Genomic DNA, 27,788 nt, shown 5'->3' with positions numbered 1-27,788 from the left:
ACATTTCACAAGGTGATGACTATTTTATGCTTTTCCACCATCATCTGCAGATTGGAAAATAGAGACTCAGAGAGGCAAAGCACCAAAGTGCCCTGAGTCTAATGGGTTGTTTGTTTACTCTTAGCTTATTATCCTTTCTTCCCCTTGGAATCAAAGATTTGCTTTGGTTTAATAATTCACCATAGAAGACTGCACTTTTTCTTTTAATGAACAAATAGTAAAGGCAAAGATTAAAAAACAAAAAATCCATCTTTATCTCCTTTGTTTCGAGTAAGCAAAAAACTGGGGGCCTTTTATGGCCCAAACTAAACTCTTCTTATAGCCAGGAAATCATAAAAATAAAATTTCCAGTGCAAAGAAGCAGGTTTCTAAATTAATAATAGAAATAAGTACAATTATTAGTAAGGGAATATTGTTTTATTAGAAGAAATAAAACAGTGTATTTAGTCAATATGTGTATCACAGAATTATTTTAGAATCCATGCTTATTTGGAAAAAGTATGGCGCCTTTGACAAAAATACTTTTATTTTGCAGTAAGTATAAAAATAAAAATGTAAATGAGTAGTTTATGTAATTTCTACTGCTAAAATAGCTCTGAACTATATCACTGGTGGTATTGACAATCTTAATTAAGAAGTCATTTAATGATCATGTTAGCAAATCTGGCATATTTTTTGAGCCAGATTGACACTACTCAAGACACAAGCATAACTGATGTTCCTTCAGTAAGATGCAGAGTAGAATCTGTGAAGGAACATCTGATGCCTATGATAAAATTAAGGTCAAGGACTTGGCAAAATATGTTATAAACTGTAACAGATGTTCCCAGCTGAAATCACATTTCTATTAAAAAAGATACAGATGCTCAGTCGATAGAACCCAGAATCTCGGAATTGTAGAACCAGAAGAAGAACCAATTTTAGAGACTAGCCATTCCCATGATTAAAAGCTGAGAAATCGAAGCACACAAAATGTTAAGTGAAGAGCTCAAGGTCCCACAGTTGGTTATGTGTCTGGACTAGAACTCAAGTATTTTCTGCTAGTCCAGGTTGTCTGTCATTATGACAAATGAAGGGACATTTTAATATCTTACTTAAAAATATATTTAGGGTAAACTGTATTGTGTGGTGAAATTAGGTACAGGAATATTAACAACACAGACCATTGCATCTTTTGGATCTTTCCTGATTCCTGCTCCTGGATATTGCCCAGTCTCATATTTATTCTTTTTTTTCCCCCCAGAAGTCACCATAGTTTTATTTATTTATTTTATTATTATTATTGTTATGTTAATCACCATACATTACATCATTAGTTTTTGATGTAGTGTTCCATGATTCATCGTTTGTGTATAACACCCAGTGCTCCATGCAGAACGTGCCCTCTTTAATACCCATCACCAGGCTAACCCATCCCCCCACCCCCCTCCCCTCTAGAACCAGTGTTATGCTGAGCGAAATAAGTCAATCAGAGAAAGACGTGTATCATATGACCTCACTGATATGAGGAATTCTTAATCTCAGGAAACACACTGAGGGTTGCTGGAGTGGTGGGGGGTGGGAGGGATGGGGTGGCTGGGTGATGGACACTGGGGAGGGTATGTGCTATGGTGAGTGCTGCGAATTGTGTAAGACTGATGAATCACAGACCTGTACCTCTGAAACAAATAATACGTTATATGTTAAAAGAAGAAGAAGAAGAAGAAGAAGAAGAAGAAGAAGAAGAAGAAGAAGAAGAAGAAGAAGAAGAAGAAGAAGAAGAAGAAGAAGATAGCAAGAGGGGAAGAATGAAGCGGGGGGGGAGTTGGGGGGGGATGAACCATGAGAGATGATGGACTCTGAAAAACAAACTGAGGGTTCTAATATTTACTCTTAAAGTACAAATCCCAGGGAATCTACTGTTCTCCAGGCATCATAAAGATGCTGAACTAATATTAAATCTGCAACACATTTTTTTAATTTCAGTAGTACTATTAAGGATCAGCAAATATTAGCACCACACTAGTGTATGGGTGGTACCTTTTTAAAGTCAGATGATAAATAAACACTTTCTCAGTTGATCTTTCACAAGATTTAATATTATCCAGAGTTTGGGTGCTAATACTAAACTTCTGTGAATCATGAAAGATTTGGCAACAAATGGGCAAATACTTAACACTACCAAAATAAAAAGCACTACAGTGATTTTCACATGCTTTCTCTCATAGATAAATCAAGTTGACAGTGAAGCAACACACTTAGAGGGGAAAAAAATATATTCTAAGATTCACAAGATGCACTTGTGATTTTTAAGACCTTATCATAGACTGAGAATTATCATAATCTCTTTTATTGTACCAGGAGGGATTCTGACCCCAGCTTTTCACGGACCAACTGGGACAGATTTTGCAGAGCACCGAGACCAATAAAATGAGGAGAAAAAGACTGACTTTTATCCCATTAATAAAGATGCAAAACTGATCATCTCTTCCCATTTTAGCCAACGGCAGAACTGGCCATGGTAGCCCATAACCTAAAAGTTAATATGGACTCCTTACTTGCACCCATTCCCCACCTCAAAAAAATCATTCAACTTTACCAAGACTGCATCTTACTATCTTAAATTTACTTCAGTGGCTCTCAAATGTACTGCTATCAGAGTCCTCCGAGGAAATTTGTATGGGTAAAAATACAAAGGCCAAATGAGTTCTCCTACTTCAAGAAGCCTGGACCTCTGTGGGCTTTAGTCACTGTCCATGTGATTATGATATGCAACAAATTTGAGAAACACTACTTTAGTGTATGCTCCTCTCCCAGATATTTGCATTTGCTTCTTAATTGTTCTGCCTGACTCCAGCTTCTTTCTGTACCAGTCCATTCCTCTGCCAGTCAACAAACCTGAACAAGTCCAAGCTTAAAAAAGATAAAAATTAATGGCTGCTTATCACACTCAAGAGTAAGTACAGATTTGTCATTCATTTAAGGCCCTTCAAAATTTGGCTTTTGTAGTCTTCTTCAGCCTCATTTATCATCACTCCACCTTAGGTGCACATTCCCCTAATGCATAATGCCCTCCCGGAGTCCAGGCCATTTATAATCATTCCCACACTACTTCAAAAACTATTTATTGAGCTGCTACCATCAATACAGCACTGGATCTATTTCTGCGGATAAGGCAGTGAAGAAATGGAAATCATACCAGTTCTCAAAAGGTGAAAAATATGTCAATGAACATATTTAACTTCATCAGAATTGTGATAGATGCTGCAAAGAGTCATAGGTTGTTATGTCGGGATTTTTAGAGGTAGCTTCCTCAAGCAAGTGATTTTTGAGCTAACGCTTGAAGTTTTTATAGAAATTACAAAAGAAATGGCAGGAGGTTCAGAGGAGCTTTTAAAGCTAGGGAACAGAATATGCAAAGGTCCGGTGGTGAGAGGAGAACAACATTTTCAAGGAACTGAAAGAAAAGCATAGAGCAGTACACCTTATTTCTGGGAATACTTTCCAAGACCCCCAGTGGATGCCTGAAGCTGCAGATAGTACTAACCCTATATATATATTTTTCCTATAATACATACCTATGATGAAGTTTAATGTATAAAGTAGACCCAGTAAGAGATTAACAACAATAGCTAATAATAAAATAGAGCATTATAACAATGTACCATAATAAAAGTTATGGGAATGTGGTCGCTCTCAGAACATCTTCCTGTACCATACTCACCCTTGCTCTTCTTGGGAGGATGTGAGATGATAAAATGCCTACATGATGAGATGAAGTGAGGTGCCTGATGTAGGCACCATGATGTAGTGTTGGGCAACCACTGACCTTCTGAGGATGCGTCAGAAGGAGGATCACCTACTTCTGGACGGCAGTGAACCAAGGGTAACTGCAACTGTGGAAAGCAAAACCACAGATCAGGGAGGACTGTTGTAGAGGTGAAGACAAAAAGAGAGAAGGAGGGCGCCTGGGTGGCTCAGTTGGTTAAGCGACTGCCTTCGGCTCAGATCATGATCCCGGAGTCCTGGGATCGAGTCCCACATCAGGCTCCCGGCTCAGTGGGGAGCCTGCTTCTCCCTCTGACCCTTTCCCCTCTCATGCTGTTTCTCTCTCTCTCTCTCTCTCTCTCAAATAAATAAATAAAATTTAAAAAAAATTAAGAAAAAAAAGAGAGAGAGAAGGGGTGGGTAGCCAGAGATAAAGTTGGTGATAGGGGCAGAAACCAGTCCATTTAAGTACTTATTAGCCATAGTTGCTTTTTTTTTTTTTTAATCCTAAGGAAAACTGAGAGTTTTTGAATATTTTTAGGGAGAGAATTGTCTCAGATTTGCTTCTGAAAAGAATATTCTGACCACAACGTAGAGGATAGATTAGAGAATGAGAAGCATGGGCCACATACTACTTTCCAGAAGCCCATTGCAGCAGTCCAGGAGGAAACAGATGCTGCTTGGAGAAGGCTCTAAACACTAGATCTGCTGCAAGAAAAATGGCGCAAGAAGACAACTTCACAGCATGCTTTACCCTCCACTCAAAGAACTATCTTCTTCCCACCTCATCTTTTGGTTTCATCTGCAAGGCCTAGATTAAATTGGGTTTTCTTACTTCAGTATTCTTAACATTGGGCATTTACTCTTGCTACATTTTAACATTTTTTAAATATTTAAATATTTTTTAAATTTATTTCGTTTTTATTTTTAATTTAATTAATTTATTTCTTTTTGAGAGAGCAAGAAAGAGAGAGCACACACACACAGAGGGAGAGAGAGACTCGTAAGCAGGCTCCACACCCAGCATGGAGCCAGACACAGGGCTTGATCTCATGACCCTGAGATCATGACCTGAACTGAAGTCGAGAGTCAGACTCTTTTTTTTTTTTTAAGATTTTTAGTTATTTATTTGACAGAGACACAGCGAGAGAGGGAACACAAGCAGGGGGAGTGGGAGAGGGAGAAGAAGGTTTCCTGCTGAACATGGAGCCCGATAAGGGGCTGGATCCCAGGACCCTGGGATCATGACCTGAGCCGAAGGCAGACGCTTAACGACTGAGCCACCCAGGCGCCCCGAGAGTCAGACTCTTAACCAAGTCAGTTACCCAGGCTCCTCGACTCTTGCTTCATTTTAAATATTGGTTTATACATCTCTCCCCTATACTGAAATACAGATTATTAAGGGCAACAACGATGTTTTAGCTTTATCTCCACTGCCCAACTAATTCTATGTTTCAATAAATATTTGAATGAATTGCCCATAAATTGACCAGCCATGTGATGTTAGACAAGTAATTTAACCACCATAGACCTCAATTTCATCACTTAATTAGTCACCTCATCCCCTCACTCACTGTAAGCCCTTGGAGTTAGCTCTCAACAGGCAAATATCTTTCTCCTGAACTGAGGATATATGGAAAATCAATCAGGCAGATTCCAAAGGAGAGATTTAACTGAAAAAACGATTTTATAAAGCGGCTTTTTATAGATATTGGGGAAAGGCTCAGGGTCCAACAAGACTTTATGAGGCACCCAGGAACTCTGATATCAGGAAGCCTCTACCACTCCTACACATGAAAAGATAAGGGGAAGGAATAATGTTAATAGCGCCTCCTGAGAAATGGAGCTATGGGTGTGGGTCTGTCCAACAGAAGTTGTGGCTACTACTGCCAGGACTATGGCCAGGCAGGGAGAGAGCCTGTGGCAGGAGCAATCTACTATACCAGTCTAGCTCTTCTCCCAGGCATCACTATGTTTCCAGAGGCTCTTAAAGGACTGAGCCCATTTGAAAGCCAGAGGGCAAGGAAATCCCGGTGATTATGTTCTTGAGGTCAATCTTCCAGGCCACTGAGCAGGAAATTGAAAAAGGAAGGATGGACCTAGTGATGTAAATGGAGAACAATCGGAACAGAAAGAAAAGGTTTACACAAGAAAACCATGGGAGATTGAATTTAGTAAACAGAAGGAGTCTAATAAAGCCTTCTCAATGATGATGTAGGCCAAATATGAGCAAAGAAAGAACATGGAGTACTTAGAAACAGGATTGAAGAAGAAATAATGGCAAAAATTAAGTAAATGGGCCAAGGGGAGGACAATATAGGCAAATGTTCAGGCCTGAATCTTTTGCTGTCACTCACATTTATGTCCGCATCTGCGTTTGAAGGACAGCAATAGTTTTCCAATCAAGAAATCAAGTGATCTCGATATGCACATCAATTTATATAATGTGATGCTAGCTGCAAAAAATACCTTTTTACTCTCTAGAACTTAAGAGACCCTTGTCTTGCATACTTTATTTAATTTGATTTAAAATATTGAAAACTCCATGACCTAGGAGTGCAAAACTCAATGCAATTTGGTATATTCAATATCAGTTGAAAGATTCTTCATATAGACACACATAATTACTACTCATCTCCAGAGAGCCTATTGTGCTAGATAGGGTTTAGGGGCTTTCCAGACCGCATCCCGCCATACTATCAAAACTGCACTTGGAAGAGGCTGTAATCCACAACTTTCTGGAAAAGAGCCTGAAGCTCAAAGAGGAGGTAACACAGCCTACATGACCTGAAAGTGGGAAGACTGGGGCTCACACTCAGGTCTTGGACTCCGTAGCTCTCATTCATCACTTAATTTGCTAGAAGCATCCCGAGGCAGTGGGGCTGCCTATACTTGGGGCTAAAGAGGTGGCTGATGATTTCCATATTTAGATACAGGAGCACTAATGGGAATCTGCTTTCTTTTCTAATTAATTGAGAAAAACATATCAGAAGAGACAGAAATTTTGAGTTAATTGGTTCAGGGAAATGAGATAGCTTGATTAAACAAGAGTACATGATACCCAATCGATGTTTATTACAGAGGGACATGAACCTCACCTAGAGTCCTGGGGAGAGTCAGCAGGCTGGGCCTGAAAAATGTGGTTTCAGCAGGATGGAAAGATTGGAGATGAGATTGCAAAAGGAGATATTTAGCCATGAGAAATTGTTTGTTGGAAAGTGCGCTTTGCAAGTCTGCCTTCCTGGCAAAGTTCAGATATTTATTTACATCATCTATCGACTTGCTTTATTGACTCATTCAATTTCTTTTTTAATTCCAAAAGCCAATTTGATTGCTTTCTACATTCCATGCACACTTCTAGGTGCTGGGCATAAAAAGACAAAGCCATGTTCTCTTTCCTCTCATAGAGTTTTACATCCAGTGGAAGACACACAACCATAAACCAGCAAGTATAGTCTCCTATGACGGGTGCTAAATAGCTGCGGAGGGTGCTTTGGAGACATAGAGAAAAAATATCCTCATTACTAAGAAATCAGAAGGAGTCCTTTTCAAGAGCTTGGTCTTGAAGAATAGGAATTAAATGGGTAGAGAGAAAAAAAATAAAAAGGTTTTAAGTAAAGAGAATGACACCTGGGAAATTCTTGAGAACAGAGGCAAAGAGTTTGTGGGACCAGAGTAGAAGATGCTTGTGGGACTGGAACAGAAGAGGAGCCAAAAGAAGCAGGCAGGCGCCAGGCCACGTGCAGAAGCTAGGGAATTTGAGAGGAACCACAAAGCTCTGGAAAGCCACTGCAAGATTTAAATCAGCAGAGCGATAAAATCAGAGACAAGCTTGGGAAAGATCGTATTGGATGCAATGTGAGGTGGACACAGGAGGAACTCCAGGCAGGAGGCACGGAGACCAGTTGGAAGCTTGGTTCCAAAGCTGAGTGGTTGTGCAACTGGTCAGTCCTGGTTACTGACATGGGGAGCACAGGACGAGGAATGCGCTTAGAGAAAATAAGTCTTCAACCTAATTATTTTCCCATGATCAATTCTCATCCTCCCTTCTTTAACATATTCATAAGGAGAAGGAAGATAAGTATAATTGATAAGAATGGATTTGAATATGCTTGTGCTTATTTTCTGGTCTTGATCAGAATGTAGGCTTCCAGGGAATTGTGTTTATTGTAAATCCCCAGAAGCAGGAGACGTGAACTAAGAGGGACTCCAACGGTCAATGGTCTCGCCCTGTTCTCTCCAGTCTCCAAACATAGGAAGGCACCTCTTCCCAGTGACTTCATGATCTTTGATGGGGAAAACCTAAGCCTGGGTCAGGAATAGATGAACTCACTGAGAATATGGTTTTTACTTCGGTGTACTTACCTTTTGCTAAGTAGTGTCTCTTGCATCAGGATTCACAGTAAGCAGGCAGGATGAAGGAGGAGAAAGCAGCTTACCTGCCACTTTGGAATGGATTTCTTACCTGCCCCACTGCAGATAAGGGACATTATTGATCTGATTAGGGTAGTTCAATTAGCAGAACGAACAGATTTCAAGACTAGAGAAAAGGCTAAATCACTTTTGTCCTTGACCTAGAGAAACTACCTAGGCAGACCTTGAGTTTCTCTGTCTCCTACATGAGCCTCGTAAGGGGTACCCTATCCAAATCAGCGGGTCTCGAACCCAGTTGATGTTGATGTGGTTTGGGAGCCACTGCTCCAAATATAAAGCCTGTATGGAGCTTTCGAGAACAGGTCTATTTCATTTGGACTCCCTCCTCCAAAATGGAGTAAGCACAGCCTGTGAAAAACAGTGTGAGATTCTTGAGCAAAACGTACCATATCTCGGTAAATGAGTGCTAGTGATTTGAGGAAATAAAAGATTGCTGTAGTAAATAATGCTTGATGACAAAAATATTTGGTTATTTTACAGTATTGCTCAAACGAGGAAAGAGCACTAATTATAACACTTTCTTTCCATTCTTGCATAGCAAGCAGGATTCTCTGTGGTAAACGTAAGAAACCAACTTTATAATTTAGGAGAAAATAAAAATTGTGGAAGGTCATGGGGGTGGCTCATAGGAATAAAGGGTAAGATTACAAGGAAGCTGGATGGAGACGTAAAACATCTGACTCTAGGGACCTGGGTTGTAGGAACCAACAGAAGTCTCTCCCAAGGGGCAGTTGATAAAAGAGAAATTCTTACCAAATCGAGTGCTTTTAAAAATGCTGTTCATGGAGGAATGAGCCAGCATGAAAAGGAGTGATGTCTAAGAAGAAAGCATGCTTTAGAACTTCTGAGAAGCAGTCATTCAAAATGAATGTACTTTAGTTCTTTAGTGAGTGTTGATCCCTTGATGAATTACACTCATTTAAAACTGGAAACAGCCCAACAAATATTCTATGTAAGGAACAAACCTTGGAGGAAGACAGCATAAGGAATAATAATAATTTTGTAAACCTGGCTGTGCTATCTTGAGATCCAGCAAAGTAAAGTAAAAAAATAGGTTAAGTTGTGCCATGATAAACTTGCGAAGGCTGACAAGTCACAAGAAGTCATGGGGGTTGGCAGGGGGGAGAAGGAGGAAACCTACCTTCCAAGTGGTAAAATAAAACTTAATTTTGGCAGAATTTATAATGGACTGAAAATTAGTTCCTTTCCATGTGTGTCAAATTTTCTTAAAATAAATACCCTTACTCGGATTGTGAATGATACCCTGCCCCAGTCAATGGATAATATTCCTTAACTGCTATTTAGTTCGACAAATTTTCAGACAATAGTTCAGATGGTATGTTAGTGTTCATTGTCACAGAATTAAATCCAGAAGTCTTGATGATGGAATGATAGAGTTTATAGGACTAAATGTATGCGGTGAAATGTGTCATTTTCCTAATATCACAGTAGAGAAGAAAGAATCTTTTTCATCTTGAGACATTTTGCTCACTCCTACATGTATTAACAATGTAGCTTTAGGCAAGCATTTTGACCTTTTTAAGCTTCCATCTCATCTACAAAAGGAGACGATTAACTAATTATAAACCCTGCCTATCTCACAAGATTGTGAAGTACTTTGGGCAAAATGATGGGTGGTAAAATCACTTTGCAAACTCTACAGCACCTTATGAATGCAAGGGTTACTTATAGATATCTGGACATATTATTTCATAATAAACTTCAGGGGAAAATTCTAATGTTTTCGATTTCTTGACTAGGAGGGCCAGAAAAACTGGAAGTCAGAGAATTCACGTTCATCACAACCATTTGGACCAATATTTCCCAAAGCAAAACAATGATTTTAAAGAGTTAACTTCAAAGTGCTAAGTTTATATTGTAACCCTTAAAAGGAAGTGATTTATGTCTGTAACATATGCATCTCCATAAACCATTTCTTTTTTAAGACCCTGTTAACTACACTAAGAAAAGCTGCAGTTGCAACACCACCTTTGATGTGACAGAGCATGAACATAATTAATATTGCGTACAAATACAATCTCGAAGCATTAGATAGTGAGCTCACTGTTTAATTGTTCTGAAAATGATAGGGTATGCTTCTTTTAGGCTACATCATCAAGATTTTTTTTAATTGCCCTTTAATAGAAATCAGGCTATATTTTTAGTCTAGAGAAAACAGAGTCTGTGGGAACCACCTTCTTCCACCCATGTCTTGGCAGTGGGAACTAGTGTCTCAGATCAAGACTATTTACTGATCCCCATGGCAACAATGTGCTCTTGCTTGCATAAATCCTAATATCATAAGGACCCAATGGTTCTCTACTATGGCATCTCAATCCCAAAATAACTATATTTATGTGAAATATAAATGCTCTAAATAGAACATTTTTTTAAATTAAAATATTGCTATGATGCTAGAAAGTCTGATGTTGCCTTTTCACCAGATTTTCATTTTGGAATAAACCCTCTGCCATTTCTGAGTATGGACACTGGACCTTCAAAGAAGTTGGGCCTTTTTATCTGTTACTTAGCAGAGCATTATATGGACTGCAGCAATGCTGGGGTTGGAGCTCTGAGTAATGTCCCTACATCCATGGAGCAACAGTCCATGAAGACACTGCGTGGGTTGCCTCGGTTTAGGGGTCATTATCCTCCTGTTTGCCAGGCTCAAGTGTTCCACAGAACAGACTTCCTTCCATACACATACATTATAATTTTTGTTTGAGAGAGTGTAGGTGATGGTACAGATATTCTATTTCCCTTTGACAGCTTCCCCTCCAATGTTTCAAATGCATTAACACTCAGCAGGTGAAATTAAAATACTTTTTATACTTCCGAACCATTCTCTTGTAAGATCTCCTATGATTGTGAAATCAGGGTTGAGTGAGCTGCAACTGGATGTGTCATTCATTGATTTTTTTTTTTTTTTAGTAGAGATTTAACATTTCTATGCATTTTAACACTCTCTTTTGGTAATGAAAACATTGGGAGCCAGCTCTTTCTCTGTTCTTTCTTGAAGGCCTGCTGTTCTTTCTCATTTTTCAAGTGTTTCATGAACAAATAAAGTAACTTAGCATTGTCATGAAGAGGAGTGTTTCAATACTCTGGACCCACTGCCTGTACTCCAAATAATTTGCCTCTGCCTTTTGCATTATAAAAGCAACCAGATGAAAAAGAGTGTTGTAGATCTAAGCATAGACAAAAGAGTTCCAACAAGTGGAAAGGTTGTCCAGGCTCCAGCTTGACTCCCAAGGTTCTAAAATAAGTGTTTTGTTTTGTTTTGTTTTCTTTTTCTTTTTTCTTTTTCTGAAGTTGTCTAATGAGAATGCTAGTTGGGAAGGACTGAGTGAAGAAACAAGTGAATTTCAATCTCATTGAGGTCAAGAACTTTATTTTATTCATGTTTGTATTCCATGTGCTTATTGGCCCCATCTAGGCCTTACACAAAGAAAGAAAGATTTATTAATCATCAAGTGGTCATTTTTGTGATATAAGCAGGAGAAAGAGTTTTATTTAAAAATTTTTATTGTTAAGATATACTAAACCAAGCACAAAGCTTAAGTTTGGGGAATATTTCTTTTTCTTTTTTTAAATTTTATTTATTTATTTGAGAGAGAGAGTGCATACAAGAGCAGGGGGAGGGGCAGAAGGAGAGGGAGAGGCAGGCTCCCCGCTGAGCAGGGCCCTGGGGTCATGACCTGAGCCTAAGCAGACGCTTAAGGAACTGAGCCACGCAGGTGCCCCAAGTTTGGGGAATATAGCTATGTGTCTGCAGTATATTTGTGTGTGATACAGAAAGTGTGACTATAAAATAATAAGGCTTAAATAAACACATGTTTTGGGCAATATATTGGTGTTGAAGTGAAGTCTAACTAAATAAGGCACGCCAAAGTGCTTCCCAAACTCAAGTGGCATCCAAACATAAAATGTTGCAATTACAGATTATTCAACAGCACATATTTATTGATCAGCTCCTTTGATCTATCTCAATAAAATAATAACATTGTTAGGGACCAGGAAGAATGAAATGACTTTGCCCATAGCTATACAAGTCCAGAAAACAGAGCACAACCAATATAAAAACTGATGGCAGGCTCTAGAGGCAATGCATATCCAAGGCCATTTAATGATGAGGCATTCTTACCTGTCCGATACACAATTTGGCTTTGGAATATATTATTTCTTTCTTTCTGAAGGAGCATTTTTATCCTTGTAATTTCAAATCATGGCAGCTCAGAAGCTGTCATTAAGAAGAATAAGAGTAAACTGAAGAACTTTTTTTCCTCTTCCACAGACAGTATTGCAATCTATGGATGTAATGTGAACGTAGCAGCAGAAAAAGACATGAAACCAGACAGGTTCTTGCTAACTTCATACTTAGAGCCACTAGTGATTGTGTTTGCACTTATTCTCAGCTGCAATTGCTCAGTCTCACAGTTGGACAACACCTCTCATTCAAAATAAACCTTCCATTCTTGATTGCTCCATATCAGGTTGCGGCCACTTCCAGCCATTTCTTGATCAGAACACATGGCTTTAAGATTTGCCTTTTTATGTCCTCCAAGCAAATGAACAAGCACAAGAAGATTTTGAAACATCGTATTACACTTACCAGTATTATTTGACTCTGCAATGAGTTCAAAACAAATCACAATGAGTAATGCTGTGGTTGAAAAGCTGCAATTTCCATTTACCTGTATCTGTGGATAAGGAACGTGGTGAGATTTTTGGACCAGAGACTCTTGTCCATCCTGGTTAAAATTTTACATGCGGGATAAAAAGACTGGAGAAAAGCAGAGTGATTTACTGAACTTGTTGCCTTCAGAAAGCAATCTCATTAAAGTAGCTTGTAGATAGTTCTAAAGTATCGCAAATAAAATAAGCTCAGGTTTGGAGAAATATATATCTCCCTGTAAGGTCTGGGCATTTTTCGAAACACTCATCGTGCCTTTTCCTATGTTAATGGCTAGCTTAGATGATGTATACAATGCTTTATGGGTTCCAGTGGCTGTGTGAGCCTCTGGACGTGGTTAGTTCCTCAGAAATGCATAGTAACACGTACTTCTGCAAAGTCTCTCAACTTTTCTTTGGACCAATGGCCAAGTGTGTTCCGAGAAACGCTTCCATGACTTAACAGCCTCACCACTCAGTACTTCCACGTCCATACCAGCCTTACTGACCTGGCTCAGTCTGGCTCACTAACCTGACAGGATGATTCCTAGTTGATCAGTGCCTTTAAATCACCTTCTCCTGCAAAAATGTTCACTGGGTTCCAAGTGAGAAAGAATGCTATGGCATTCCAACACTTTTTCTTTACTCAGGTGTCCAACAATTGTAATCAAAATACGTTGAAATTGCTTAACCTTGTTTCAGCTCATCTCTTCAAGCTCTGCCCATAGCTCAATGAAACATTTGCAAAAACAAAACAAAACAAAACAAAAAACTTCGTCATTGTACATTATTGTCTCTGCCTGGTTCTGTAGAGATAAGCCCATGGACATGATCACGCTTAACTAGGCTGTCTACATAGGAAGATAGAATAAGATAGAATAGACTTTAAATGATACACTATTACAATTAGTAAAGCCTTTTAAACACTGATTTTTTTTATAGTCCCTGATTTTTTATAGTCAGTATGACAAAAAAAAACCCACCTAATAACAGCAAAATCTGAGTAGATTAATGTTCTTAATATTTTTATTAAAATTCATTTATTTAGAAATATTACTTTAGGAATTTATTTAGGAATAGAACATTATATTAGGTACTATAAATAGATTATATAGTATATACTAGGCTGAGTTCCTGAAGTCAGGAACATTCTAATCCACTTTACAGTTTCAATAGAGAACAAAAATAATTGAATACTGTTTCATCTTGTTTTGCCTTGTTTTATTTTTTAAATGAGATATAGAACTAAATTCTCAAGTAACTATGGCTATCCCAACTTGTGTGCTTTCTCCTGGAAGGAGGTCCTTCCGTTCCACATAAAGTCAAAGAATTATCATTGGACACCTATGATGAGCTTGAGACCTTAAAGCCCAGAAGGAATATGAGACCAGTCTGGGCTTTCTATTCTGTTGTTCAGGGGCTCATAATTGGAAGACCAAAAAAAAAAAAAAAAATTTGCTTGGAAATAATTTTTTTTAAATGTTTCTTGCAAATTATGGGACATGAGTTTAGAAAGAAGTAGAGGCAAGAGGGCCTATCATTTACAAATGGCACAGAAGAGCAAAATCAAACCCTGTGAAGAGAGTAAAAATGAGATGAATTTACCCAAGATCGTCCCCCTGGATACCGCCAGCTCAGTTAGAGCCAAATTGCTATTGATGACTTCAAAGCACCAGATAATGTAATCTGACATACAAGGGTATATGACACAAATAATCAAATATTTTAACAATGAAAACACGAAATGAATTAAATATTCCTGTTATATAGGGCTATTAGAATTACTTAAGGGACCTTCTAGATGCAATCTGTTATGTTAAGCACAGTGATTCTGCTTTTCAATGCGCTGGGCAGAATTTAAAATCCAAGTGGTCATAGAAGCATGGCAGACCAATTTTTAAACTAGCTGAAGCCCCAACACTTCATTCTGATGGGTGATTACACACTACTACACCTCTCCCCCTCTTCCTTCTTCTCTTCTAACATATTCAATAGTTGACTTAGAAAGTAAGATGTCCCTTTAGAAACAAAGAAGACATTAAGAATTTTCTTGCCAGGTAAGAACCCACACACCTGCTTGTCTCAGTAAACATTTGCTTTCAAGACTGCTGTAGTATCCTATTATCAGGTCTCATCAAGAAGGAAAACTAAGTCTCATGAAAGAATCACAGTTTTGATTGTGCCAATACTCCTCCTTTTAACATTACCTAAAATCAACATGCTAAGCCTGTCACTCGAGGTCCTTTGGGTTTCGTCCATCCCAAGCCTCAGCCAATGTGGACTCCTCACAATTAGTCAAGCAGATTCTGAACCATACTGCTTCTTGGCGATGACTCAAACTCTATCCCCCTGGAATTCTTGCCTTCTCATTTACCCATTTATTCACTCAGGAATTTAGGACGTATGTACTCATTACTTGGTCTGGGACAGTCTCTGTGCCTGTCTCAATTCTAACCCTACTTCAAGAGTGAGGAGTCTCATTCAAAGCCATGCAATGAATCCACGACATCTTTCTTTATCTTTCTGATCAAGGATAATTTACTGATCTATCCATTTTGTCACTTATTCATTTAAACATTGTATTGAATGCCTACTGTGTGCTAAGTCCTAATAATACAAGTACACATGAAATCTGTTCTCTGACCATATAGAACTTGAAGCTGAGTTGAAAAACAAACCAATGAAACGGCAGGGACCCCACAATTATAGAGTGGAAGGGTTGTACAATGTGTGCTCCAGAACCTAAACCACACGGGAAGGGCTAGGGTCCTCTCCCCAGAGGAGAAAACTGCTGATCTGAGCCTTGAAATTTAAGGAGAATTAGCTAAATACAGAAGAGAATGAAGAATGTTCTATGCAGAAAGAAAAGGCACAGGAAAATAGCATAAGAAGCATGAGGAAAACCATGGCTTTCTACCTGGCCAGGCTGCACATACATGGCAGCCATTCAAGGCAGCAGAAATGAAAAGACCTTGGTGGGGGAGTGACCAGAGATGAGATGAAGCTATGAATTGCAAGTGGATTTTGAAACATATCTGAGAACTGAGCTAAGAAATTTATATTTTATCCTAAATGGTTTGGGGAAGGATCAAACAGTGCTGAGGTCAGAGGGGAAAAAATCAGAATATGATTTTGAATGTTACCATTATCCACAGAAATACTTGGAGCTGAAAAGAATTCCTGACAAAAGCTGGATCTCTCAAAATGGATGAAATCCACTTTTTGTATTAATTCTGGTTTTCTTTTTCTCAAAGAGCAAGAAGTCCAGGGGTGGGTAGTTCATTGCTACAGCTTCTCGATGATGCTATCGAGAACTGAAATTCTTTCTGTCTGTCTGCTCCAGCTTCCTCACCTCTTAGGTCTGTGTCCTCCTGCTGGTCTCCTCCTGGTCACCGAGCAGCTGCTGCAATTTCAGGGGTCAAGTCTGTTCTCTGGGAAGGAAATAGGTGGAAGAGGCACAGGACAAGAGGGGCAAAAGCTGAATCTGTCCCTTTTTAACAGATAAATAAACACTTTCCTGAAGTCACTCAGGGGATTTCCTATTTACACCTATGTGGCCAGAAGCCTGTTACATGGTTATCCCTAGCTGCAAGGGACAGTGCGGGGGCAGGGGGGTGGGGGAGAAAAAGAGTTTCCTTTTCAGATTTCTTTCTTTAAGATTTTACTGATTTATTTGAGAGAGAGAGCATGGGCAGACGGAGAGGGAGAAGCAGACACTCTGCTGAGAGCCCCCTCCCTACTCGGGGCTCCATCCCAGGACCCTGGGATCATGACCTGAGCCTAAGCAGATGCTTAACTGACTGAGCCACCCAGGTGCCCCTAATATATGTATCTTGTACTGTTCTCTCTTCTCTTTTATACAAATTTTATTTTTTAAGGGTTTATTTTCAAGTAATCTCTTTTTTTTATTATGTTCAGTTAGCCACTGTATAGTACATCATTAATTTTTAATATAGTGTTCCATGACTCATTAATTGTGTATAACACCCAGTGCTCATCACAACACATTCCCTCCTTAATCCCCATCCCCCTGTCACCCCATCCCCCACCCCCCCCGAAACCCTCAGCTTATTTCCCGGGGTCCATAATTTTAAAACAAACACAAAGTAGAGAGGATAATATAATGAGTCCCCTACTGATCACTCAACCACCTGCAACGATGATCATTTATGCCAATCCTGTTTCCTCTATCCTTCCCCTTTTCCTCTGGAATGTTTTAAGCAAACTAGTTCCATTTCAGTACAGAAAAATGAATTATCCCTGTATATCTCAAATTTATTTTTTCTTCACACAAGAGAATCTATAAGAGTTTTAACATGACTGAAAAAAATGGCGAATGGAAAAATGTTATTTGGAAGTTCTCTCTTTTACATATGCGTACACACACACACACACACACACACACACACACACACACACACACACACGAGTAACAACAGACTGGAAAAACGAGAGAGGGAGAGAGAAATTTTAAAACGGAAAAGCCCAATTTCCAGGAACTGGAAGGCTAAGTGGAGTTTCCACGGTCTTCTGGAGTACCTCTCCCCTATATCTTTATTAGCCAGAGCCGATTTCTCCTTCCCCACCCCCACCCTTAAAATTTAGGTCACAGCTTCATGTCATTTAAAGTATCACTGACAGTTAACAAACGTAGCAATTAGCATTCTATTCAAGTTTACATTCTTTAACATTAAAAGAAATTTTCTAAATCTCACACTGTATGCTAGATGGTAGCTTATTAGAAACTGCCCCACTATATCCTAAATGAGAAGCTGTTTAAGGAAGAACCTGAACCTCTCTTGTCTTAGAGATTTTGATTACCTTGACCTTCTGCTCCTACCTGATCCTTTAAGACAAAGAATTCAGAGTGTTAGCAACTATTCTTAACTAAATAAATACATTAAATACGTATGTATTCATTCACACACAATGTCCATTTGTTCAACCCTTCATTTATATGTTCATCCATTCACAACACATTGTGCAGGTCCTGTACATATCTTATCTCTAAAATCTTTAAGGATGAAGACCCTGGTCAGGAACAATAATCGTGCCTCTGTTTTCATAAAGCTAAGCAAACCCACATCCTAAAAGCTCTATATGGGAATCAGGGGGAAAGCGATTGTTCTCTAAACGTCTGGGGAGTAAAAATGCCAAGCTGAAAGCGTATTTCCAAAAAGGCGTAGTGGCAGGACGGCAGGGTGGGAAATGGGCCTGGCTGGAAGGATCTTTTTATGTGTATTTTTATCATCCATGTGTTGGATGAAGCGGAGAGCTGCCAGATAGCTGCTTTTCCACAGCTTGGAGTTACTGTTGGGAACAGATCCATGTATGGAAGCGAAAGCCGAAAGGCACAGATAAGCAGAGATCCAGCTATGCAAACCATGTTTAGAGACACTTAAAGGACAAGCATCCCAGGTCCTTTCTTTCTGGTAAATTCGGCGAAGCCATCATCCCGGGTCTTTTTTCACATCCAGCCCATGCGGACTGAGCAGCCCAGACTTGACAGAGGTAGGTGCAGGGCTTTTGTGATGAAACTTATCTAAAGGATCATTCACGAATATTCCCTCCCTAGAGAGAGCTCTTGATGTCCTTTAAGGGAAGCTGCCAGATGATATTTTGAAAAAAAAAAAAAAAGAAAGAAAGATTTGGGTTGGGGCCGGTGACTAAGAGGTATTTAGCAGCTTGGTTACAGAGGGAAAGGGACAGCACAGAATGGCTGCCAAATATAATCCCTTTCTCCGGGGTCACTTACCGCTTGGATTTTTGTGAATACGAATCTTCCTGGATATTGCCAGCACCTTTGGAATGGGCCACAGCTTCCCGTGGGTTCTGATACGGGGTATTTTAGGCTGGGGTTGATAGGATTTGCCCTTTTCCTTGCTTGCTCCCCTGAAGCCAGCATAAACTCACACGTGGGGCTAGTTCTTCCTTAGACATGGAAGAGCTGCTTGTAAACGACATTATTATTTTTGGCAGAGGAAGTCATTTTTGCAGTGTTTCTCAGCAGATCGGAGGTTGATTACATCCTGTTCAAAGATTCTCAAGTTGCTTTCACAAACACGGGTCTTGCGCAAGTTGAAATTGCTGAAACCAGCTGTAACCCTGGACTTTTCTCGCTACCTTTAACATTTTTCTTTCTTTTTTGTTAATGACTGAGAACACAGGAACTTGAGGGGAGATTTCCCCAAAGATTATTCTAGGTTAGCTGTCAGGGTTGTTTGAGAATTCTAGATTGTGGGAGAACCACAAAAGCTGCGTGTCTCAGGGGTCCAAAGGAGAAGTGTAAACGTGAAGACAAGAACAATACCAGTATCCATATGACTCTAGTCTATTTCCTCAAATACTGGTTAACCCAGACAAGTCATATCAATAACACTTTGAAATGCTACTCTAGCTAATTACCAAATTGTAATAATTAGATCATTAAGGCCGTCCTTTTAGAATTGTTGGCAAAATCTGGGAACTATTCCCTAACACTCACAAAAGTCAAAGGAAAAATTTACGGGTCGTATCTGTAAAACGTGTGTGTTTTTCCAAGATTGAATTAAAAGAATTTTTTCGCAAGAAGATGAAATGTAAATTTAAAGTTTCTGTTGTTGAGAATAATGTGTCTATATTTTAAGCAAGATTTGAACCCCCTTGTTATTTAGGTTTTCAATCTTAAAATAGAGCATAAGGGGGGGGAAGAAAGAAAAATTGAATGTGGTTTTTCCTTCCCTGATGACAAAGCATGACATGCAAAACAATTAATAAACAAGTGTAAGAAAATAATAAAATGGTTTATAACACTCGCAAGGAGATGTTCTTTGGATAAATTAGGCAGCGGGAAAAGCAATTCGCTTAGGGGATGTAGATAAGATGACTGTAGTTATGCAGTGGCTTCTTTCAAATTGTTAATGTTGTGTAATACAAAAAAAAAAGTAGCAGAGAAGGAGAAAAACTGGTTCTATTCCAATAATAATACTTCATCATTATTAAAATAATTATAATACAAAACACGGATATTTTCATCAGATTATTCCTTTTCATGTCTAGACTATTTACACTGACAACACGTTAAATTAACAACACATTCAAACTTATCTTTCACACATCTCTAAAATAGGCTGTTTTACTTCACTTAAAAATACTAATATTCTGTAAATGCATGCACGCAAGAGAGGGAGAGAGAGAAAGGCAGGCAATAAATTATGCCTTCTTTTTTTAAACCAACAGAGACAAGCTGTCATAACTTTAGCTAAAGTGGAACAGGCCTACAAAAGGATGGCTTTAAAATATTTAATTAAACACTACATACCAACCAGCTTTTCTAAAGGAACAGCACAGCAGGAGTCTGGGCAATTTTCAATAACTAAAAGGTTATTATAAATTATGTCACTAGTATTTGTGACCAGATGCAATGCATAGATGACATCATTGGCTGTTTTCTCAGTTGCTTACTGCCAAGTGCATTTCAAGTGTGCATTCCTCATGAGAAATGCCTATTCCCGTTTTTCTTTAGCAAGCAAATTTGAGAAGTGTAATATAAGTAATAAAGAGTGACTTACTGCTATTTTGATATGGAGTATGTAAACATCTATGTAAAAAAATTGACAAATAGTTAAACTACTTGACCTTTTGACTATGACCTCTGAAGTGCTCAGTGATGACTCTGCGTGTAGAAAATCTTGGGAAGATCATATTTCGAGAAGGGAATTGGAAGTATTGACAGTCTTGTGTGAAAAAAAAAGACTTGGACGCTTTATGCCAGAGTTAGCTGAGATATGAACGAAATTCATGGTGACCAAGAATGACAAAGAAGTTGAAATTGATCCTAAGAGCCTAGAGCACAGATCTGAGGCTCCCGTGTATATTGACAAGACCAGACAGGATAGTTCCTGGGCTGGGTCAGTTGTGCTCCAAAGAGCGGGAAGAGCAAGGGCTTGTAGGGGCTTCAGTGGGAAACAACTTCCCTGAACACTAAAGGGGGAGTTTGTATGAAAGTAAGCATAGAGGTTTACTTTTCCAGAGGTACAAAAGATTTTGACCTACAGAAAAGGTCATTAAGTTTCAAGGAAATGATAGCATTGGTTACTTTTTTTAAAAATCCCTTTGTGAGGGGAGAGGGGTGGGGGTATGGGTTAGCCTGGTGATGGGTATTAAAGAGGGCACGTTCTGCGTGGAGCACTGGGTGTTATGCACAAACAATGAATCATGGAACACTACATCAAAAACTAATGATGTAATGTATGGTGATTAACATAACAATAAAAATTTAAAAAAAATAAAAAAATAAACATCCCTTTGGGAACTTTAAATAAAATAATACTGTCTCAGATGATTAAAAATTGTGGGACATTGAGTGGTCTCTGACCAACCACTGATGATTGCAAGAACCTTAAAGCGGGCTTGAGACTAGGGAACAAATTTGAAGACCAGAGAGGCTACCCACTTTCTCCAAGGTTCATCAATGGGAAGCGAAGTTTCCCCAGAATCCAGATCATTTGGTTTTCTGATCAGAACTAGCCTGCCCTTGCAGCACTTCTTTCTTAATCTTAAAGTTACACGATATTTTCAAGTGGCATGGCAAGATATGAGAAGAATTCCATGACAGAGAATTTTTAAAGGTAGTTTTAAGGTATATAAAGTAATGAGAAGGTGGGGTGCCTGGGTGGCTCAGTCGTTAAGCACCTGCCTTCAGCTCAGGTAGTGATCCCAGGGTCCTGGGATCGAGCCCTGCGTCGGGCTCCCTGCTCCGCGGGAAGCCTGCTTCTCCCTCCCCCACTCCCCTTCTTGTGTTCCCCGTCCTGCTGTGTCTCTCTCTGTCAAATAAATACATAAAATCTTAAAAAAAAAAATAAAGTAATGAGAAGGTGATGAATTCCTGTGGCACTTAGTGCTGGTGAGGAGAAAATGGGCTTTCCTCTCCTATTGACTTTTTCCCATGCTTCTCACCTCTAACTGCTCATTAGAATCACTGGGGATGAGTGCAGTCCACACACTACACCCCTGATGAACTACATATGCTCATGGGGTTCAGGCAAGGGTAGGTTATTTTTTAAATCTACCCCATGAAATTTGAATATGCAGCCAAGGTTAAGAACCACTTCCTTTTTGTAATAAAAGTGTGGTAACCACTTCAAAATTTATTTCAGCAGGGGGAATTAACAGAACCACAGCTGAAGATTAAAAATGAGCTCTTTCCCAAAGAGATTACTTCTTTGAAAGTTTTACTGATGTAATCTTTGCTGACAGGGAGTTCCTCCTTTAAAGTTTCAGTGTATTTAAAAAAGAAGTTTTCTGTAAGCCAAAGGACTGATAGGGATCTGACATCTCGCATACTTCTTTAGCCTGAAACATATGTGTTCTAACCACAATTATTGAAAGGTAAAACATATATGAATATGTGACATTAGGATTCTGAACTACAGATGTTTAAATGAAACTTTATATTGTTTTAGCAACTATTAAACAGCCATCTTGAAAAGGCTTGTTAATTTTGGATAGCAACCGTTTCCTAAGGAATAAGCAAATCATTGTCTTTTTTTTTACTTTTGCATTTCTAAACGACAAGACCTTTGGAAAGAGGGTGCATGATTTTATGCAGAATATATATTAATTTATCACATATCAAAGTATATGAATAAGAAACTAACGTTAGCGAAATACGATGAGGATATGTAGGGCCACATAAGACGTCTTCCATTTAAGTGGGAAATGAAGACTGGGCTGTCCAAACCCTGCAAGGAAAGACTCTGGACTAAATGCAGGTAAATAAAATTTAAAACTCTTAGATTTCAGCTCAGGCTAAAGAAGACTTTTCAAGGTAGTGGGTGGAAGGAGCGAGCAGAGTTCTGACTGCTGTGAGTAGGTGGAGTCAGACCACGGAATTTCATTCTGGCTCTTCAATGTACTCATGGCTGTGTGACCTCCATTTCCTTCTCTGTGAATTGTGGACAATAACAGCAAAAACCACAGTGATGGGATTAGGTAGCAAAATGCAAACAAGGAGTTTAGCACAGTGGCCAATAAATGGTGGTACCATCTTTGTAAGCCATAGTAAAATCAAATCAGTCTCCCGAGGAAGTCTCTGAAACTAGAAATACTAAATAGAAGAGTGATCATATTTCAAAGACAGTATAGATGAATTCTTTTTTTTTTTTAAAGATTTTATTTGTTTATTTGAGAGACAAAGAGCACAGGAGCGGGGGCGGGAGGGTCAGAGGGAGAGGGAGAAGCAGACTCCCCACTGAGCAGGGAGCTCGCCCTGCGGGGCTCCATCCCAGGAGCCTGAGATCATGACCTGAGCCGAAGGCAGATGCTTAACTGACTGAGCCACCTAGGTGCCCCTAGATGAATTAATTGCCTTTCAACCCAGTTCCTAAAATCAACCCAGCACTAACATTGAGGCTTTAGGAGGTACTGATTAAATACTCTTTGACTACTTGATTATGAGCATTGAATTCCTCTCCTCCAAATCATACCGTGAAGGTGAGCCTGGAAACTGTCCATTTAATATATCAAGAATAAATAAATACAGATATATATTTACTCATGAATATTAAGAGACATATAGAAAAGGAATTTCAAAATGAACTCGTATGATAATAGAAAAGGGCACCAGTTAACAAGATATTTCTTGAATCGTTTTCTGGGCAAGGTGTGTTTTAGGTAGAAATTGAAGAATCCATTGAATAGTTACTCTTTTCATAGTAATGCATTATGTTCCAATTAATAATAATATATAATAGTAATTATAAGTCTAGTCCTTTAGTCTGTCTAGCAGCTTGCCCCTGAGAGATAAGATGTGATCATATATGAAATGACATTACCAATTGCAAGCTCTTCTCGAATTTCATTTAAAGAAATATAATCTTAACAAATGATTTCTAAATCTTACCTTATTTTACCATTGTTTTACCCATATGGACAAAATATATGCTATGAAATAAAAAGCCTTCTTCTTCTTCTTTTTTTTTTTTGGTTAAAGCCCTGAATTCTAGATTCTGACAAATCTATTAACTTCCAACTTAATGCATCTTAATGCCACGCTGGGCAAGCATGTGTTGAGCTCTATTATTTTCCAAGCATGCTTCTAAGCAAGCCACATATATTAATTTATTAATCTGACAATTGCTTTGTAAGAGAAGCAGCCATTTTACGAAGACTGATACACAGAAAGGTTAAGTAATATGCCCAAGGTCACACAGCAAGTAAATAGAAGAGGCAGGATTTGAAGCCTGTGCTTAGCCTCTGTATTACAACTGCCTCACAGTTGTTTCTTGGCCTTTTAAAACTGGAAACAAATAAATTAATGTATGAAAAAAGTAATGTCGAAAAGTATTTAGTGTAGCGTCTGATAAGAAAAGCAAACTTATTCTTCTCAGATTACTGTTCATTTAATTTAACCTGTTGAATGGGTAAGCTAATCATTTGAAATAGTGCTTCTGAATAAGAAACAATAATAAATAATATTTAGTCTATTTATTAATGTTAAATATTTATTAAATACTATTTAATATTTCTGAATAATAAATAATATTGATTGTTCTTTGTAAACTAACATTTCCAAATTGTTGATTGGACATTTTTCCAACATAGAGGTTAAATTATTGTTTTGTGACTATATTCCATCCCCTTCCCCTCTCTGTTCATTATATTGTTTCTTTTTTTAATATACATATTATGTTTCAATAAATATGTGTCAGAAGTTTTACACCCTTCCCCCCCATTCTTCACTGTTATGTAGCAAAGAAGAGTTAGACAAAAATCATAAAATGAGATAAGAATCATCCAAATGAAAGTTAGTATCATATTCAGGGATCCATCTCACATACATGTTAAATTGCATTTAAATTCCAATTAATAAATCTAAAATGAAAAACAAGAACTCCACTTGACATATAACTTACATTTTAGATTATGCTTATGAGCATGGGACCTTCAGGAATTCAACATGCAATATTGCAGAATTATGTCTAAGTTATATGAAAATTATGACAAAATCTATTTTATCTATGGAAATACAAATTATACAGAAGTTGGTTACTTATTTATTTGTTTTATTTTTTGCAAAGAGCATGTAATGAAAACTTATCTCTTTTTTCCTCTTTTCATCATGTATATGCAGAGGAATAGAGGTCAAATCCATTCTCTACCACTCTATTTTGTTCTACCACACATGAAAAATCATTTATGTTTCCCCTGAGATGATTTTGCTACTATTAATTTAAATATTCTTTTGCCTTAGAAAGAGCAATATCTGCTCTGATGCAGGTAGGAGAAAGGGAAAGCAAATAAGATCAGAGGCAAGCAAAAAATGGGCCTCCTGTAGGTCCCATAAATCTATAAGCCCTAATAGGTTACATTTTTTTAAACTACCAACAGTCAACAACCATATCAACAGTAAACAGCCGTAATAATTGATGAAACTAAATCACATAGTTTCCTGAGCAATTCGGAGTGTGGAAAAACAAAAATAAAAACACAGTATACTAAAAACCAGACACCAAAATTTTCATTATTAAGGAACTAAATTTAAGTAACACTATATACTTGGCTTAATTTCAGTCCCTGGGTCCCAAAGCCAAAATTCAGGTCCACGCTTTCTTGGGAACACAGATGAAATAAATAATATAGAGAATGTATGTCCCAAAGCTCTTTTTTTTTTTCCCTTCAACAATCTATTTGAGTGTACCAGGATGATGTCTAGAGATCATGAAGGCAATCTTTGCTGCTTCGTGGTAAGAGCTTGGCTTAGGGTAAAGATTAGAGCAGAGTGGGAAGACAGAAGAAGTTCCTTTATACTTTCATTCCCTGGTTTCAGCACCAAAACCTGTGCCACTCAACTGCATCCAAGGTGGTGATGGGGGCGGGGGGAGATGAAAGATTCTCTCTCTCTCTCTCTTTTTGTCTTACTATTTTAAACATTTTTATTTTAAAATTGGGTATCATATGCATCTTTGCAATTTGCTTAACCAAAAGGCCCCAGGCTAAGTGTTTTTCTCAAAATAAATGGGAAGTCACTCACCAAAGATAAAGTCTTAGCAACACAAAGAAACGGAGACCACAGCTTGTCCTGGCTGGGACCAGAGGTCAGAGGGCCCTAGAACTCCTCGGGCCAGCAGTCTCTGCAGAGGAAAGGTTTCCCAGCACAGGGCCCCGGTAAGGATGCTGCTATGAGTTGAGGAAGGTCGAAGCTACAGCTCCCTTTGGATGGTATATTCTTATTATTAAGATTTGGTCAGGTCCACCTGTGTAGTACATGAAATGGGGCCACAGGACTGAAATTACTGCTAGGTGGGCAAGGGGCAGCTCCCAAATGGCACGATAAGGAACAAACCCAAAGGTGACAGATGTCCATACACCCAGTCAAGGACTCAGAGGAACACTTCTCTTCCTGAGTGTTTTCCCTATCTTACTAGGAGCCTTACTGGGTGATCTCTTGAAAGTTCTTTGTCTCCAAGTGTCTCTGGCTCAATTACATGTCAATTTTCAAAAACGAAGAACATAGATTGAATCCATGTTCTTTAAAAGGCTGCATGCATGTCAAAAGACAGTACTTGCCAATCAAAGCACCTAGAACGGGGGGGGGCAATTTATGAAAAATTGGCAACATAATTTTAAAATGTCAGTTTTCTAAAGTAAGGAAGTGTGTGGAGTTATTTTCAATTATTTTGCTAATTTATGTTGGAGAACTAAACATAGTAGAAATTGTATATAAGGAGGATACATACACCTTAACAGAGGTTGCACAGTGCTAATAGAAGTTGGGCATCAGAGGTATAACTCAAACAATACCAACACTAAATAAAAAGTACAGTAGGCTAAGAAGATCGAGAAAAAGAAGGGAAAGCATTTTTAGATAGGGTGGTTGGAGGAAATGAAACTCAAGCAGAAAATTAAGTATGGTGTGGAAACAAGTCATGTGAATAATTAGGGGGAAGATTTTCAAAAGAAGGAGGAAACAAGAAGTATGAAGGCATCGAGGTAGGAGCATCCTTGGTCTGTTCTACAAACAGTAAGGAGCCCAGTGAAGCTGGATAAAAAGTAGGGGTAATAAAAAATAACAATAAAATATTACTTCAGAGATATAGCCAGCAGCCAGTTCATTAGGTCTTTGAAACCCAAACTTTTGATTCTGAGGGTGCTAGGAATCCATTGGAGGATTATGGACTGAGAAATGAAATGAACTAATTGATATACATATTTTTTAAGTTAATTCTGGCTGCAGTAGGGAGCGTAAACTGTAGGAAGGCAAGCAAAAGAAAAAAAATGCAGGGGTGCCTGGGTGACTCAGTTTGTTGGACATCTGACTCTTGATCTCAGCTCAAGTCTTGATCTCAGGGTTGTGAGTTCAGGCCCCAAGTTCAGCTTCATGCTAGGCTTGGAGCCTACTTAAAAAAAAAAAAAAGTAGGTGATAATAATAGCTACCTTGTAGGTCGAGTGTCTATATAATTGGTCATGAGGACATTCTTGAGAATAAAAGGGGGAACTATTAATAATTACACGGGATCAATGGCAGTGAACCAGGAATGTCCCGGGCAAACTGAGACATGTGCTTGCCCTAATTAAGGACTGTTTTCAAAAATAAATGAGTACTGAGTAGGTGTTCAAGGAAAAGCAGCTAAAAGTAATAGTTATGAACTCTTTCACCAAATAAGATTTATAATATATTAATGGGCTATTGACTAAAAATAATTCTGTGGAAGAATAAACTAGGTACCACTACGTAAAACCTAGGTAAATTGATTCTTGGAGCTTTTAATAAGCTAATCTGCCTTCGGAATATCTAGGCACTCTTTATGGTATATAATATTTTTCAAAGTCCTTTGTCCATAGATTTTATTTTTTCAAGGAGATAATATCTTGTGACTTTAGCCTTCCATGGAATAATGTTCCAGGAGAAAGTTATCATTCAGGGATAGAATAGAATGGATGATGAATGTGATTT

At 38.5% G+C, this 27,788-nt stretch overlaps 1 protein-coding gene across 12 annotated transcripts in view; it reads left to right on the top strand.

Moving 5' to 3' along the window:
• Positions 1-18,016: 18,016 nt before the first annotated feature.
• Positions 18,017-27,788, top strand: part of SLC8A1 (solute carrier family 8 member A1) — a 369,635-nt gene continuing 359,863 nt past the window's right edge. For 5 of the 12 annotated variants that reach the window (XM_027621068.2, XM_027621066.2, XM_027621070.2 and 2 more), the window contains exon 1: positions 18,017-18,363. The gene's annotated coding sequence lies outside the window, so the exon portion shown is untranslated. The remainder of the gene's footprint in view (positions 18,364-27,788) is intronic. The other 7 variants (XM_027621073.2, XM_027621067.2, XM_027621069.2 and 4 more) reach the window with 2 other exon arrangements.

Source organism: Zalophus californianus, chromosome 8 (assembly GCF_009762305.2).
Source record: "Zalophus californianus isolate mZalCal1 chromosome 8, mZalCal1.pri.v2, whole genome shotgun sequence".
NCBI lineage: Eukaryota > Metazoa > Chordata > Mammalia > Carnivora > Otariidae > Zalophus > Zalophus californianus.
The sequence above is the reverse complement of the archived record's forward strand: the minus strand, read 5'-3'. Positions and strand labels throughout refer to the sequence as shown.